Source organism: Mytilus edulis, chromosome 13, assembly GCF_963676685.1.
Source record: "Mytilus edulis chromosome 13, xbMytEdul2.2, whole genome shotgun sequence".
Classification (NCBI taxonomy): Eukaryota; Metazoa; Mollusca; class Bivalvia; order Mytilida; family Mytilidae; genus Mytilus; species Mytilus edulis.
Window position 1 is genome coordinate 36,685,147 of NC_092356.1, and position 10,637 is coordinate 36,695,783.

A 10,637-nucleotide genomic window follows, 5' to 3' on the forward strand; every position below is an offset into this window, starting at 1 on the left:
AATTTTATTATAAAAATATTCAATCTTAATTTTGATTTGATTATTTTGGGCCTATAATATGCATGCCTTTCGCAAATAGTATCAAATCTGACATTATTACAAAGCAACTATTAAATAAAATTCTTTCGAACTTTTTAAAAATGTACAATCAAATATATATGCAAGTCGTCAACTGGTCAAGTGGCTAGATGCATATTTCGTTGGCCAATTGAACGACAGGTCCTAATTTTGTTGTTTTAAAACTTCTAAAAATATTAACGGAAATAAGTAAATTATGAGTAAAGGGAAATAAATAAAAACAGAACGACTGAATTAAATAAACGGAAATTCGATATAATCAGAGACATATATACACATGGAGACATATATACACATGTGTATATATGTCTCTGATATAATGTATATTTCGATTTATTTTTACAATTTAAACGATGATTTATTTTTATCTAGTTACCTAATCAATATCATTAGAATGAGAAAATAAATACCTTACAGCTTCTTTTATCGTCGATCCAGAAATGTTTAATGTTATAAAACAATTTTAGCGTCTTTGACCTACTTTATCTTTTTATTCGGATACTTGTGGTAATCTTCTCCAAGTTCAACGGGAACATTAGAATAATCTAGAATAGAACCCAGATGGAACCAAGAAGTCGGGTTGCTATAACCAAACAACCCGGATGTTGAACCAGTTACCATGGTTTCGAACCAAAGAACCAAGGTTCAGAACCAAACAACCCAGATGGAACCAAGGTTTAGAACCAGAGTGCCCGGATAGAACCTTATTGCATTCGAAATTCTCATGACTTTTTATACCTTCAACGTATTTTCCAAATCATTTATTTATTTAGTATATTTATATATAATTAAGAATGGTAATTAATTAATATCGGTATAAATCTTAACGTTCTGAAATTCAGAAGTTATCAATATTAAACATTTTTAAATAGCAAAATTCATCACCACCAAATTGATTTAAATTTTAAACCTGACGTATTTAATAATAAAATATTTACCAGAATAGGAAGCAGTAAAATAAACTTTTTTTTTGATTCGAGCGTCACTGATGAGTCTTTTGTAGACGAAACGTGCGTCATGCGTATATACAAAATTTAGTCCTGGTATCTATGATGAGTTTATTTATGCATGATATCATAAAACAGGTTTAGCATTTCGTACGTATTTAGGGACTTGGCGCCATACTATTAACATAGAGATAACCTCCAAAGACTGTTGATGGCAATTTAACCCGATATAAACATAACAATATCTATACAGACAAGCACGAACAATCGTATAATGACTATTACTCTATGTCAAATTGATTTCATGTTAAAGGTTAAAATACATTTATATATGTCAATCATCGTTCGGTCTGTATCACAAAGATTTTGTGTTTTGGAGAATATCATTAACTGTAATTGCTAATAGCAATTCATTAGGTCAATATTTCGCTTTTATCTATTTTTTATAGCCGTATTTGGCACAATCTTTTTGAATTTTGGGTCCTGAATGCTCTTCAACTTTGTTCTTGTTGGCTATATAATATTTTGATCTGAGCGTCACTGATGAGCCTTATGTAGACGAAACGCGCGTCTGGCGTATTGAATTATAATCCTGGTACCTCTTATAACTATTTACACCACTGAGTGGATGCCACTGCTGGAGGACTTTTCGTCCCCGAGGGTATCACAAGCTCAGTAGTCAGCACTTCGGTGTTGACATGAATATCAATGTATATGGTCATGTTTATAAATTTCCTGTTACAAATCTTTGAATGTTTTGAAAAACTAAGGATTTTCTTATCCTAGTAATTGATTACCTTAGCCGTATTTGGTACAAATTGTTGGAATTTTGGGTCCTTAATGCTCCTCAACATTGAACTTGTTTGGCTTTATAACTATGTTGATTTGAGCGTCACTGATGAGTCTTATGTAGACGAAACGCGCGTCTGGTGTATTAAATTATAATCCTGGTACCTTTTATAACCAATTAGATAGAAACAAGCATTCTATTTGTTGGGGTCTAAATCGTGGCAATCGTAGTTTTCTTTTGGTAGATTATTAAGGAAATATACACTTAAGGACAAACATATGTTATTTTTTTCGTGAAAGTACCATCATACACGTCTCTCACCTGTATCAAACCAAAATGCAAAACTACATTATTTAGGTAACTAGATCTTAAATCTGATTAGATTAAATGTTAAGTTTAAATTCACCACACATATTTGTTCTAAGAAAGATAATCAGATGCAACTGATAGGGAAAACTCATCAATTATAATCAAAGGTCATCAAAGGAAAATTATTCGATGAGATTAATGACAGAAGTAACTAAACGATAATTAAATAGATCAACTGTTCACGGCTGTTATTTTAGGTGAAAAACGTATGACTGATACAGATTTACGTGGAACGACACATTTTTCGAAAAGCTGGTTTATTCAATATTCAATTATCATCAAAGGCCATCAAAGTAAAATTGTTCCTTGCGATTAATGACAGAAGTGACTACAAGATTGGATAACAAATTAAATGTTCACGGCTATAACTTTAAGCATAGGAATGAAAGTTGAATACCGATTTCCGTGGAATGACACATTTCTGGATAAACTTGTTTTCGCCCTTGTAAGAACAGTATCTATCATTTACCTTTGTATATCTGTTGGTCCTAACTTTATAAAGGACAGGAGCCAGTCTACTTGTCAGAAACAATTTTTTACAGGTACGCTCTTGACAAAAGGTTCTTTCAGTCTTACAATCACATGTAGTGGTAATACTATACTGGAATATTTAGGTATGTGGTACCGTTGGTAGTTAATAAAACCTGAATAGGACTCTATATGTGTACTATCATTTGGCATGGGTCAATTGCAAACAGCTTAAAAAAATTCTGGATTGACTTTACCCCTTCAGCACTGAAGATCTCTACCTGGAAATTAATTTTATGCTGAAATGAATTACACTTTTGCACTACAATCCTTGTCTTTTATTATTAAACGAGAATCAATATTATAATAGGTCTATCTAACAAATATATTACCTTCGAATTGACTTAAACATTCAAACATGACGTCTTGAATAATAGAATAATTACCAGAATAGGAAACAGTAAACATTGCATGAGATCGTCATACAGTTTTAGCCTTTTGTGCGTATCTACGGTCTAAGCACCATCATGACCATACAATTTACCATAGCGATAATCTCCCAAGACTATTGAGGGTCATTTAGATAGATATGCATATGCAATCGTATATTGATCTTTAATCTAGTTCAGGTCAAGTTGAGTTCATGTTAAATGTTAAAATACATGTATACGTCAATCATCGTTCGGTCTGAATAAGAAAACGATGTTTCCTGGTCGAATTATCCTTTACTATAATTGCTAATAGCGATTCTTTAAGTCAATATTTCGCTTCTTTATGAAAAGAAAAATCGTTCTTAATTTTCTGTCTAAACCGTCGAAAAATAAGTTGTCTATTGATAGATTTAAGGGAACCACATTTAATGGTAAAAATGTATTATCTTTTACGTGAATGTACCACTTTATGTATCAAAACGAAAATGCAAAAAAACTTCGTTATTTTAGTAATTAGATCGTAAATGCGATAAATCAAATGATAAGTTTTAATTCAGCAGACATATTTGTTCTTAGGAAGATAATCAGATTCAATTGATAGGGAAAACTCGTCAATTATCATCAAAGGCCATCAAAGTAAAATTATTCCATGCGATTAATGACAGAAGTGCATTAAATATTAGTTCACAGATTTAAAGTTCACAGCTATAACTTTAAGTATAGGAATGTAAGAGGGATACCGATTTCCATAAAATGCCACATTTCCGGATAAGCTGATTTTTGCCCTTGTAAGAACAGTACAGGAACCAGTCTAATATTCTGGAACAATCTTTGACAGGTACGGTCTCGACAAATGGTTCTTTCAGTCTTACATTCTCATGGAGTGGTAATGCTATACTGGAATATTTCGGTATGTGATACCGTTGGTAGTTAACAAAACATGAATAAGACTATATATTTGTATTATCATTTGGCATGGGCAATTACTAACGGCTTCAACATTTTCTTAATATACTTTAACACCTTCATCACTAAAAACCTTTTCCAGGAAATTTACTTTTTGCTGAAATGAATTACACTTTTGTGGCTTCAATTTCAAGTGATACTAAATATATCCAATACATGCTTTCAGTTTTGATTATTTAAACTGTCCACTAGTATTGAAATGGCATTGATATAGGCCAGACATTCTTGAGATGAAAGTCCTTGCATGACAATCTATATGACTCTACTAAAGGTAACAGGACAATTACGCAGACCAAAAGCTTATTTTTCATTTGTTTACAATATTTTGTAGTGAAGGCTCTCTTGTGTCTGTTTCTTTTATAAATCTGTTACTGTTAATACCCTGTGGCCATGTATAGTGACGACCTATATATATTTCCACCACGTGTATTTAAACAAGATTCAATCAGAAATGAATCTTTAATAGTTAACTAGTTTGTTTACGCGTTTGAATTGTTTTACGTTTGTCATTTCGAGGCCTTTTATAGCTGACTATGCAACATGTGCAATACGGGATTGGCGAATTATCGAAGGCCGTATTGTTACCTATAGCTGTAAACTTCTGTGTCATTTGGTCTCTTGTGGAAAGTTGTCTCATTAGCAATCATACCACATCTTCTTTTTATATCATTTAAGGAACGATAATCGACACAGTACCTCAAGCTGCCATTCTTCTGCCTTTTTAATACCGGAGTAGCTGTTCATTCGGAGTTACCTAGGTAATATTTTTATTCAGCATACGTTTGACATGTTCTTTTTCTTTCTCAATGTCGGATAGCGTTCTACGAAGGTTTTGTCTAATCATTTTATCAATCCTTGTATCTGTTCTGTGCCTCACGTCTCCATTTATTCAATGGAAGTCAAAGTATTCCAAAGATAGCTTTCTTTCCTCAATTGCTTCATACTCTTTACGCATTAGTATGCACCGTTCGTTTAGCTCACAAAGGTGATATAGCAGGTGTTTGCTTGTAGCACGTTGTATTCAGCTTTCTGATCTTTGCTGTGCATTGTTCAAATCTTTCTTCCCCTAATAGCACCTTTACTTCTATTTCCGATCAAAATAACTGTTTTTGATATCTCCAAAAATGTCTCTTTGTCTGTTGGATTCCTCACTAAAAGATAAGTATCTTGCTCTGTTTTACACGAGGAGTTTGGTAATAAAACTTTCTGTCTTGGTATCAAAAGAGAAACAAAAGATACCAGAGGGACATTCAAACTCATACATCGAAAACAAACTGACAAAGCCATGGCAAAAAAAGAAAAAGAAAAACAGACAAATAATAGCATTAAAGACACTACATAGAAAACTTGAGACTTAGCAACAAGAACCACCATCAAAAACATGAAAAACTTGGGTGATCTCATGTGCTTCAGAAGGGCAATCAGAACCTGCTCCACATGTGGTTCCCTTTCTTGAATTAATAGTGAACTGTATGGTGTAAACCAGTCGTTTCCGCTACAACTGCTCTATAAACTATAACATCCCCTATTCTAGTACTTGACATATCAGTCGCTAGTTTTATGTCTTTTTTCAATGTTTTTGTATATTGTTACGCTCTATCTTTGATTTTCCTTTTTCTAAGTATACCTTTTCTGCAACTCCTGCTTTAACTGGTCCTGCGTTACTGGTATCTTTAACTACTATAGTAGCCGATAGCTTTGGCTTGGTTTGTAGTGTTCTAAATGGCTTCGGATTGATTGATTGGTGAACAGACGATTGGCCTTTATCTTCAGTCTGAACTAGTTAAACTGTGTTATTGGTAGTGATGACCTTGACTGATACCACACAGTTGAATTGCTTCTATTTCAATTCGACAATCTCTTGCAAAATGTCATTGTTTACCACACACAGACACGTACCTGCAATCGTATAGTGACCATTTGTCTACATAAATTGTGTTATATTTTAAAGATTGAAATACATGCATATGTAAATTATCGTTTAGCCTGTATACAAAAGATTCTTTATATGTTATAACTTTTACGTGAACGTACCATCATACATGCCACTTTCATGTATCCAAACAAACTGCAACATACTTCATGATTTAAGTATCTTAATCTTAATAGTGATTAAATCAAATGTTAAGTTTAATTTCAACAGACATAATTGTCCTAAGGAAGATAATTAGATTCCATGGATAGCGAAAAATCACCAATTATTATCAAAGGTCATCAAAGGAAAATTATTCGATGAGATTAATGACAGAAGTAACTAAGTATCGATAAATAGATAGATCAACTGTTCACGGTTGTAATTGTAGGTGAAAAACGTATGACTGATAGTGATTTCCGTGGAACGACACATTTTTCAAAAAGCTGGTGTATTCTCTTCCATGAACAGTCATTAAATCACCCATGTATATCTATCAGCCCCGAATAGATAAAGGACGATAAACCAGTTTACTTTTTCTGGAATAATCAGGTACGCACTTAACAAATGGTTGAAAACGCCAAATTATTTAAAGTCCATTAACCATGATACCGACAAAGAAGTAGTAACTGAAACGTTAGAAATCAATATTCGTGCGATAAACTATAAAATTAAGGCTTTTGACTCACTTTACCCTGACAAGACGGATATTTTTCTTTCTGATACATCGCGGTGAAATGCCAGTATTTGATTGATTACTATAATTGAGATATTTTTCTCTATCCATTTTCTATTTTACTATTACCTTCATGTAGATGCTTGATTGATTTCGAGCCGATTAGATACGGATGATTGTTATGTACACGACGACATAGTTTTTACCTTTCAAAGATTTCGCCTCGATATAAAAAAAAAGGTTCTCTAAAGGTCACATATCTGTTCTATCACCCTCTCAGCTATATCATTTTTATATAATGTTAAAGTAAAAAGGTTTTTCTATTTCTGCTGAATCTATTTTCAAAACGTTTTACAATAGTTACTTAAAATGACAGAATCATAGATTATTTTGTGGACTAGAAGGTTCTAACAATGTTATAACTTAAATCACATTTACAAGATGATAACTCTTAACCAAACCAAAATTTTGTTGGAAGTAAAGCTTATATTATCTTTCATTTTGATGAAATACATCCTGCAACGCTAAATAAAAAAGATAGCTACATGCTTGCAATTGTGTATGGAATTCCTCCATGTAAATATAAAAAAAGATGTGGTATGATTGCCTTGATACAACTCTCCACAAGAGACTAAATGACACAGAAATTAACAACTATAGGTCATGATACGGCCTTCAACAATGACACAAGCCAATGTAAAACAATTCAAACGAAAAAACTTACGGCCTTAGAGAACAAAAAATGAACGAAAAACAAATATGTAACACATCAACAAACGACAACCACTGTATTACAGGCTCCTGACTTGCGACAGGCACACACATACAGAATGTGGCAGGTTTAAACATTTTAGCCCAAGATCCTAGCCCTCCCCTAACCTGGATAACGCTGAATAACATTGTTATTCTGAATAAATGTTTTAAGTACATGTATGATATCGACTATGTAATTCAATGTATCCGTAGGATTTTAAATTTCTTAGATATTCACTCTATGGATAAAGAAAATACAGGAAGAAAACAAGAGGCCAAAGAAAACATAAAGGACAACCAAACTCATAAGTCAAAACTAAACTGACAACGCCATAGCTAAAAAGAAGAATATAAACAAACAAACCGAAGTGTATAAAACGCAACATAGAAAACTAAAGACTATGCAACACGAAACCAATCAACAACTGGGGCTAATCTCTGATACTCTGGAAGTGTACACATATCCTTCTCAACAGGATTAGGCCTTTCATCATTTTTGTTTGTGCTGTAAGACATCTAAAGCATTGCCATTTTCTATACAATTGTATTACCAGTAAGTGGCTTAATTCTAAAAGTCCATGAATGTCTTAGATTTGTAAATGATGAAGTTTGACATAGAAACATTAATTGAATTGAATGCATCATTAACCACAGACAAAAGAATACTTGCAGCTGGACCAATTATTTTCAATATTTACTCTCCACCACCTTCAAGCTATCAGGCGTTTTTGCATGACATGAATTTTCATGTTTCTGTTTTACTTTGGGAAGTTGGAAAAGTGTTTTAGAAACACCTCAATATCAACAAAATATGAAACGTACAAACCTTTACATTTTCTTAATAATAAAATTAACGGTACCAACTTTCTTGCACCAGATGCGCATTTCGACAATATATGTCTCTTCATGTATTCTTAATAAGATGACATTGTTGAAAAATTTCTAATGATACTGCTATATGAAAATAAGAAAATGTGGTTCTATTAAAAATTGCTAAACTATTTGATGAATTGAAAAAACCTTGTTCTAGTTCTACGGGACTTAAATATTTATACAATTGAGTTATTGCGTAGTATGTAAAAGAAACCCAACCGTCAATGATGCAACTGTTTACAAAATCTAATGTTTAAAGGTTACCCATACGCATGACCTTCAAATTGGAACAAAACCTATACCTTACAGTATTGCAAAAAAGGCAACGGCATGACAAAAAGTATAACAAAAATACTGAAGCCAATGCAGTTTGAAAAAGGGAAAGTCAATACAAAACTGACACAGAAATGCTATCAATCAATGAAACAAATAAAAAACAACTACCATATCCGTACTTTTTCAAATGATAAAATTGTTGGCAAATCTTTAAGAAATACAAAAAATGGAAGCATATATTGCAAATATTACTGAACACATGCTGAATTGGTTTGTCGCATCTGTGTCTATTTCAATGCATCAAAAGATGTCGTGTGAAATTCTTTTCAATATTCTGTATTACCTATTGAAAGTTGGAAAAATGTTGATAAATAATTATACATAGATTTTAATTAGACGTAATTCTTTCAAATTATACCATGATTCAGATAAGACATTTTGATTGCCCTTTAGGTATCTCCATATTTTTTTATTACTTGATATGACTTCTAAATCGTGCGACAAATGACGCATAAAAGGCTGGAGATGTCGACACACATGGTATCGAGATATATCGCATGTAAGTAAACACAAGAACTAATAAGCTGTACAACAAGCACCAGATTTGCTATGTTGTTGCCAACGAGCTAATTAAAAATATCTTTTCATTTTGAAACCTTCAAAGGAATAGCTTCACGTATGTACTTTGATGTTCTACCACTATTGTGGCTTTTTCTAAACCAATGACCAACATTGCTAACAACCGATAGCTTCAGACTATATAAAACACGATGGCAAACTTTGAGTACTCAATCAAATATGCATGACGCTTAAGTTTCTGATTTTTTTCTCTGGTGACCGTCAAGTTGAAATTACATTAAAAAAACATCTCAAATATTAAAGTTTAAAGATATCCGTTTACGAAAACGTTAAGAGAAAAGATGATTATTATTTAGAACTATTTGAAATCTGTAAAAAAAAAATCAAAATGTTTCAAGTATTTATACAGCATTTTATGGCGAATATTAAATTGGACAAAAATAACATATTGTAACAATTGTTTGACGTATACGTATGTCAATTGTAGCCTGTTTCAATTAATACTTTTTCCTGATAACATAAACTAGACATCATCAACATCGTTCTGGATGTGACGCTATGACTGAAAAAAAATACAGTGGACATTGTCCAGAACGTCTCAGCATTTTAGTCAAATGGTTTGTGGAAATAATTGAAACATACATCATTGACACTTAAGAATACATACAATTGATAACAAGTTCTCAAACGAGTATAAACCATTAGTGTTTAAAATTTCAATAATTGCAGTACTGCGAGCGGACAGTTTTTTTTTCAAGAATTCGTTATTTCCTATTTCTAGACCGCATTTAACGTAAATTGAACAAAACAATCTCTCTAGTGACATTATGATTATATCGTTGTCAGACATGTCCACATCTGTAGAGGGTTGATAATTGCGTTCTTTACTCTTTTGTTTCCCCCATTAGACTAATGGCTAGGACAAAATATATCTGTTTTATATATTACATTCGACTGAATTGTGATAATACTTTTACAATTATAACACTTTTTCTTATTTTCAGCGAATCTTTCATATCTTTAAATTCTTACACAACGTATTATGTTAGGTTAACATACTAAATATTCAATTTAGTTAAATATCTAAGCACTAATAGTATATTAACCGGATGAAAAAATAATTACAGTCAATAGATATAACATCAAATTGATCTTTAACATTTGTTGAATTATTTGAGCATTTATTTCGTGGTTATGCAATTCTAATAAAAGTCTATTAGCCGTGATACCGACAAAGAAGTAGTAAAACCTTAGAAATCAATATACGTGCGAGAAACTATCAATATAAGGCTTTTGACTCACTTTACCATGACAAGAAGGATATTGTCCTTTCTGATACATCGCGTTGAAATGCCAGTATTTGATTGATTACCATAAGTGAAATATTTTACTCTATCCATTTTCTATTTTTCAAGATGCTTGATTGATTTCGAGCCGATTAAATACGGGTGTTTGTTATGTACACGACGACATAGTTTATAGGTTTCCAAAATATGGCCTCGATATAACAAAAATGTTT